Source organism: Pleurodeles waltl, chromosome 6 (assembly GCF_031143425.1).
Source record: "Pleurodeles waltl isolate 20211129_DDA chromosome 6, aPleWal1.hap1.20221129, whole genome shotgun sequence".
In the NCBI taxonomy this organism is placed as follows: domain Eukaryota; kingdom Metazoa; phylum Chordata; class Amphibia; order Caudata; family Salamandridae; genus Pleurodeles; species Pleurodeles waltl.
The window spans coordinates 1026045459-1026053724 of NC_090445.1; the positions used below are offsets into that span (position 1 = coordinate 1026045459).

General features: G+C 42.2%; 1 pseudogene; it reads right to left on the reverse strand.

The window, feature by feature from the left end:
- Nucleotides 1–359: 359 nt before the first annotated feature.
- LOC138301724 (calmodulin-like) lies at nucleotides 360–870 on the reverse strand (annotated as a pseudogene).
- Nucleotides 871–8266: the final 7396 nt, after the last annotated feature.

Consider the following 8266-nt stretch of genomic DNA (forward strand, 5'->3'; position numbering starts at 1 on the left):
GGACCCAGCCATATGCAAATCAGTCGTGACCCTGTTCCCCATGGGAACAGTCCAGCCCGAACTGCCAGGCCAGGTCTTCCCTGGACTAGAAACAAGCATCCTTAACGTTTAACGTTGGCGAGCGCGAACGAGGAAAAAAACTCCCCCCTACATGGAGTTTTTTTAAACTCCACACACTAAGAATAGAACAGATGGTAGCTTATATCCAACTTCAGATAGAACTCACACTGTCTGAGAAGTCAAATCTTGTTTTAGATGTGCATCAATAGTCACTTCATAAGCTCTTATGTTCCTTTTTGTGGTGAAGATGGAATAAAAAGAAAACTAGACATGCATTTCCCTGGCAGTAGGGTAACATTTTACAGGCAAACAAAGTCAAATAAACAATTTTGTACAAGAAAATGAACACATTCTGTGCATCTTCTCTTTGCTGCCATCATGTGTACAAACTCTTCATAATTTACTTGTCCATCACCCTCAATATCTGCTTCCCTAATCATTTCATCAATTTTTTCATCAGTTAACTTCTCCCGAGATTGTTCATCATGTGATGAAGCTCTGCAGTACTAATGTAGCCATTTCCATTCTTGTCGAATACACGGAATGCTTCTCTTATTTCCTCTTCACTGTATGTATCTTTCATTTTCCAGGCCATCATTGTGAGAAACTCTGGGAAGTCAATTGTGCCATTGCATCAGCATCTACTTCATTGATCATTTCTTGGAGTTCTGCTTCCGATTCGTTTTGTCCAAGTGATCGTATTACCGTCCCCAATTCTTTTGTTGTTATTGTATCATCGCTGTCTTTATCAAACAAGGAAAATGCGTTTTTGAGTTCTGCAATCTGTTCCTCTGTCAGTTGGTTGGCCATTTTGAAAGATGCGAGAGTGCGTCAATCCGAGTGTTATCTGTCAGGACTGGCCCACTCGCACGATCAGTGGAAGTTGTATTGTTTAATTTGTGTTAGAAAAAATGACACATTATCCTCTGCAACTCTTGTTTCAGGCCATCAATGTCTCTAGGAGAGATATCATAGTCTTCCGCAGCAGGGGAAACAAATAGCACTAACATCGCCAGGCCCATTAACCCATTGGGTGCCCTGGATGAGGTGGTTACGTCCGATGCCGTGGGGCACAGGAGCCAGGGACGTAACCATCTTGTCCAGCAATAGGCCCCAGGGGCAAGAGCTAGCGCTCCCCGGGAGGGCCTCGCACCCCCCTCCCATGAGCAGGGATGGAAGGGGAATCGCTTCCCCTTCCATCCCAGCCCTCCCGACACCCCCAGCATAGCGATCGTGCTGTAGGAATGCCACTAGACACCAGGTATGTTTGTTTTTCTGTTGAAATGTTAAAAGGGGAGTGACCCCTTTGGCAAGGGGCACTACCCAAGGGGCAATTATTTTATTAGGTCTTTTCTGCTCCCCCCAGGGGGAGGCAGAAGCCACTAGACACCAGGGATTGCTTTATTTAGGAAATTGGCATAAGGGGAGCAACCCTTTAGGCAAGGGTAGCTCCCGGTGCAATTTCTTTATTAGGCCGTTTCTGTCCCCCCAGGGGCAGGTCAGCCTATATTATTATGTTGATCTGCCCCCAGCGGCAAAAACCACTACACACCAGGTGTTTTTTTTTGTTTACATTGATAAGGGGGGGCGAAACCTTAGGTAAGGGTTGCACCCCTGGGGTGGCAAATAGTTTTTAAACCATTTCTGCCCCCCTTGGGGATAGATCAGCCTATTTTTATTAGGCCAATTCACCCCCAAGATGGGTGGAAACCACTAGACACCTGGGATTTTGTTTTTTGTGACAATTTCAAAAAAGGAAAGTGACCCCTTAGGCAAGGGTTACTCCCCTGGTGGGCAAATTTATTTAAGGCCATTTCTGCCCCCCTTCCGGGCATATCAGCCTATTTTAACTAGGCTTATCTACCCCCAAGAGGGGCAGAAATTACTAGGCACCAGGGATTATTTGTTTTCGGCAATGGTGGCTCCCCTATGGGGCAAATTCATTTTAAGCCATTTCTGCCCACATTGGGGTAGATCAGCCTATTTTTCTTAGGCCAATCTGCCCCCCTTGGGGGCAGAAACCACTAGACAACAGGGATTTTTTTATACCAATTTCAAGCAAGGGGAGTGACCCCTTAGGCCAGGGTCGCTACACTTGAGGGCACATTTATTTTAGGTTAGTCCTATTTTTGTTAGGCTCATCTGCCCTCCAAGAGGGCAGAAAGCCCACAAGACATCAGGGAAGTTTTTTTTTTTTTTTTAACGGTTGGGGGTATGGCCATACCCCTACCCCAAATAATGGGGGAAAAAGGTGTTCTGCCCCCCGGTGGGCAGATGGGGCAATTACCCCAGTCCACTTCCAATGGGGGCAGAAAGCCTCCTAGATGCCAGGGAATTAAAAAAGTAAAAAATAGTGGGGTGGTGGCTACCAACCAGTATGGGCATGGTTATGCCCCCACCACAACTGAAGAGGATAACAGTCTTTCAGCTCTCCCCCACACCATAAAACATCTTATCCCACGGCAAGTAAGAGGACATTTGATTTTTGGGGGTTTTTGTTTTACATTTTGGTCATGAGAGCTTGTATAACTCTCAAAATCGTCCCACTTGGAATGGTGAGGCCTGCTCTTTTTGGACTTTGGGACGCTTCTATGCAGAAAAATCTACAAGACCTAGACACATCTGAAAACTAAACATCTGGGTGAGTCCATGGTAGTGTGCTTCAACAGGCACCCGCACCATTTTCATACCGACTATGCCCTGCAACCCTCCAACTTTGCTGGAAATCACACATTTTTGTGATGAAATCTTACGGAATCTGTAGGAATCCACAAAATTCCTACCACCCTCCATTGTCACATCTATATAGATAAAAATTATAACCCACTTGTCAGCCAAAATATATATTTTTTCAAACTGCCCTTTTGGACCCGCTTTGGTTCCCCCTCAATTTCAACATTTTTTTGGCTCTTCCCTTTCACAGGCACTTGGCCCACCTACACAGGTGAGGTATCATTTTTGCCAGGAAACGCTTGGTGGTAGGAAATTTCTGTCAGTGAGGTGATCCCACACAGAAATTTGGGAAAATTCAGATTTTTAAGTTAAATTTGAGATTCGCTGAGGATTCTGGGTAAGAAAACACTGGGGGATCCACTCAAGTCACACCTCGCTTGACTTCCTCGGGTGTATAGTTTTCAGAAATGTTTGGGTTTGTTCGGTTTCCCTATATGGCTGCATTTGCAGGTGGCCTCCGTACATGATGGGTTGGGATGCACTGTGCCACAGGGGTGCAATTGGTGACCTAGAGGGATTATTTACAGATATGGTTATGCAATGCAACCATATCTAATATAGTGTAGCGTATTTGTTTCATTCACTGAATCGTATTAAACAGGACCCAGGACAAGCTGAAAGAGTTATGTTTGCTGAAAGCACTTCATAGGAGGTCCTTAGCACAGTCATAATATAATATTGCCTTTCATCTTGCTGCGTGAAGTAAACCATAGAAATGCATATGCCGCCTGTAAATAAAACTCACTCATCGTTTTGATGGTGAGTGATTTTTGGTATGAGCCTGCCTTCTAATTTTCATGTAGAGTCACCATCTAGTGAGGTGGAGACCCAAGCACTATAATTATCAATTCAATTATTCATCCTAGAAGACCAGGGAATGGCACCACATAGCATCAATAACTGAAGAGCAGTTCAGCAAACCAATGCGCCATTTCATAGTCATTTATTTTGACTCTAAAACAGTGCAAACTTAACATCATATTTATATTTTGACGCTAGACCTGTTTAGTGTCAAAATATAGGAGTTAGCTTCATGTTGTGGATGCGGCAAACTACCTTGCCTAGATACAAGGTAGGCATTCCTGTCCACAATATGAGACTAACCCTATACGGCCATATTTATACTCTGGTGCAGAAATGATGCTCACAGAGAAGGTGGACCCAAATAATGGTGCTAAGCCTGCTTAGCACCATTATTTAACACCTGGGTCAGACCAGGTGTTAGGGTATCTGTGGACCCATTTCCATGGCCAAACGCCATGGCATGGGCCTACAGATGCCCACCTCAACCCCCAGGAACACCCCCACCCACACCAGAGGGACACCATAGAATGTGTGACCCCATCCTAAGTATGGAAAAGTATTTATAATAATTTATTAATTTATCTAAAAAAACATTTTTTTATTTAAATTATTTTTTCAATGTGCCATTGGGGGGCCCTCACATGGGGCCTCCTGCCTGGCACTGGGTCTTATGGCCGTGGCCAGGGGACCCAGGTCCCCTTTGCTGGCTACTGAAGTGGTGGGCATGACTTCTGTCTTTGTTATGTGTGCGAGTGCGTTAGAAAATGACGCTAGGCTGCTTAGCGGCATACTTATTGCTGCTAACCAGCCCAGTGTAATTTCTGACCCAGTAGTGACTTTTGCGCTACCACCACCCCCCAGCTAGCGTCTTCGTTTTAGACGCTAGCCTATCCTTAGTGCCGGCATGCACCATTCCATGTATGTGGTACACGTCTGCTGCTATGGAATGGTGCTAGACGGCGCTAAGGATTTTCCCAGAAAACTGAGTAAGCGCAGCTTTTGGCAAAAACCACAAATATGCCACAAGAGCGCAGGGCATCTGGCCTTTCTTCTGGCCAGAATCAAACAGGGAGTACTGAAGAACGGATCACCACTCAACGATGCATCCCAAATTGAATTCTGAGTTTAGCTCAGCCAATCAGATTGCTTATAATGCAGACATTACTACTGTTGTTTCTTACTTACATTATGACTTCATATAAAGAGTGAAGATTATGAAGGTGATATATAGCTATATTACCCACATGCTGTTAAAACACAATATTCTGATTCCTATTTGAAAATACTATTTCTCAGTACTGTGACATAACTCAATTTTCTACTCTAATCTCAGATTTCTGCCACCCTCTAATAAGTAATTGAGTCACAACAAGGATTGAATGTTGGGACAATGAAAGGCTGTAAAGGTCATTCTGTACCCTTCCACATACATTAAAATCACTGTGGATGTAGGTAGATTCAGCTCGCAAGGTGCACCATATGAAAAGGATAATCTATTAAATGTTGCTTTAAAGCCTTCTCATTTTCTATAGTAGGATAGTACCATCAGATTATAATGTCCCTACATGGCAATAAATGGCATGCCTTGCAGTATATTACAGGGTTATAATGCTACAGAGAGGTTCTGATGAAATCATAAAGCATAACACTTAAAGGCGAAGGATTTATTAATGTCATAAGATGAGAACTCATGGCGTTTTTAGGGCTGTAAATCACAAAAGTTTGACACATGTTTTAATATCAAATGGTTTGTGAAGTGCAGCATTGAAATGCATTTTTGTTTTGTTTGAAACATGACATTCATGGTTAAATACAGTAAATAAAACTTTGTACTCATTAGTTAGTTTCCAAAGTAAATGAAATTAAATTATTTGTTATGCTGGTCAGCAGACAACTCTCTAAGAGATACCACTTCACAGCTTTGGTTTCCTTTGAAAAAACTAGGCCTAATCTTTATTTCGGCTTCATTGATTCACTTCCATCCCACAAGTGAACCTTCTCCTTTTCACTGTGCAATAATTTACAAGTCTCTAAGCATACCTCTTCTGACCCCATAAATTTAGACCCCCCCATATGAACACACAATTATGACTTGACTAACCCTCCATCCCTTAAGCAGACCAACCAAATATTGGCTCAGTGTCTTTGTGTATCTCATACTACCCCTTCAACAATAATTTCCCCTAAGCCTTCAACTCCTTCCCCATACTCTGCAGATCCATATCTACAACACCACACCCTCGGCGCTGGATCACTGCCACATTCTGCTCCTGGAAAATGCCCATGTGCACCTCTTTATGTAGAGAGATGGATTGTTGGCCCCTGGCAATCTCAAGAAGTGTGAGCTGCTCCTCTGAATGCATAGTGTAGGTAGCCCTCACCATTTCAGATGGGACCAAGCTGGGCATGTTTTTACCATATTGAACTGTCTGCTGCCTATTTGGTTTATGATAAGAAGTTCCATGTCGAAACTTGAGCCTTAACACAAGAATAGGTGATGCTGTCAAACTGAACCAGGCTCCAGTGAAAGACTGGGTCCAGTGACCAAAAAAGATACTTTGGAGCATACATTTTAGTAATGCCTTTAGTGACCTAGATGTCAGCAGAAGGTGACAATTTTTGTCTCATGTTTGGCAGCCTAAAGTAGAAAGCTGCACTGACAGGTATATTAAATATATTCATGTTTTGATTTGTTGGTGGTCACAGTTGTGCCTTCCTTATGAAACAATATGTTAGTGAAATAAAAATGAAGTCAAGGTATATTTTAGACTCTATACTACTTGCTAGTATCAAAATGAATTTGGGTTTCTAAAGTCTAATGTGTGATTTATGACTTTAAAGTTATGCTGAAACAAAATAATTGTACTTCTCTGCTGCACTTATTGAAATGTGCTGACAAAAGTTATTATTTAAAGTAAAATGCTTTGTTCATATTATTGAAGTATTAATCCTGACAAGTTTCTAAGTTTTATTTTACATGTTTTATTAAAACTACAATGATTAGATGCAACACAAATGACTTTTCTGATGCTAACTTAAATGAGGCCTGGTTAGCTTGTATTTCGCTGTCATGTAAAAGTAATGAATCATTATTTCTCCTAACCTGAAGCTTTCTTTCAGAGTCTTTCTCCTGAGAAGCAAAGTCCCATTTGTAAAAGCCTATTGTTCAATTGTAGAAGAACTGTGTACAGTTGTCCTTGAGATACCTTTTGTTGCAAACTGTTTAGATTCACGGAACTGAGATGAGCCCGAAGTAAAACCTGAGAACCTTACAAACAGTTGCAAATGAGTACAAATGTTTCAACTGTTTAGAGTGACACGCAAAGAGAAGATGACCTCAAGCAAGACCTGGAAAATTAACAAAATATTGTAACCTGAAGTTTTCCTAATATTTTGATTGGATGATGCCCTTTTTGCGTGATATGTAGCTATTAAACCATGGAATCAACATGATTCATGTGTTTTATGTTAGGGATGAACTTTGACATTTTAGAGCTGTCTCTCTGCTGATCTTCAGACCCCTTGGCCCTAATTCTCTCTCCGCACCTCTCCTGATGGCATGCTTGACTAGGCTTTGCTGCTGATCTTTATGTTTTGCTGATGAAGAATCCTTGAATGATGTCCCTTGGAGAGGTATATCTTTTAGCTTTTTGCCAATGTCCTTTGACATGTCCCTTTTTGTAGAACAGACTTTTTCATGCTGACACCCGCTCTTTTAATTTATTTAGCTAATATTATGTAATCCAAGATATATTTTTCCAAAATTATTTTTGTCCTCCTTTGTATTTTGCCTGCATGTTTTTGTCCCCTCACATGCATTTCCTAATTTAGTTAGCTGTAGGGACAACCTCTGTCCAGCCCAAATTTGTATACTTTGCTTAATTGAACTTGACAAATGTTGATACAAAATTGCCTGAGATATATTTCTGTATCTCAGATAATTTAATTAATGATATGCTTGATTCTTCTTGAATGCCTAACTGTGTAAATGCTAACTTGTTTGAGCTTGTTTTGCCGCTTTGGAAAGCCAATGTTGATCATGTATCTTTACAATTTGATTTTAAGCATTGCCTTTGTTAGAAATGGGGTCTGTAGTTGGCATTGGTTTCCACCCTGTCCAAGAAAGGACCCCCCCTCCAGTCAGGGTAAGGGAGCCACGTAGGTAAGATTACCCCTGCTCATCCTCTTGTTAGCTTGGCACGAGTAATCCGTCTTGGCGCAGAGGCAATGTGCCAAATATTTGTATACACACACACACACAGTAACTCAGCGAAAACACCACAAAAGTACTCCACACCAGTTTAATAAAACAGCCAATATTTATCTCAGTAAAACAAGACCAAAATGACAAACATCTAACACACACAAGCAAAGATATGAAGTTTGAAAGATTAAGGTGGTCATTATGAACATGGCGGGAAACACCGTCCCGCCCGCCGTGGCGACGGTGAACAGAAGACCGCCATTGATGGTGAACAGAAACCCGCCAAATAATGATGCCAAAAACAGAAACCTCAAAAAAATCTGCTACCTCCAGCCACTGCCAGGACCCTTGATGGCGGAAAGGCTGCACACCCCACCCCGCCACTGCCAAGCACACAAATCCACCACCCTCCAAATAATGATGAACAAATCACCGCAGTGGTAGGATGTCCGCACATCCAGGTAG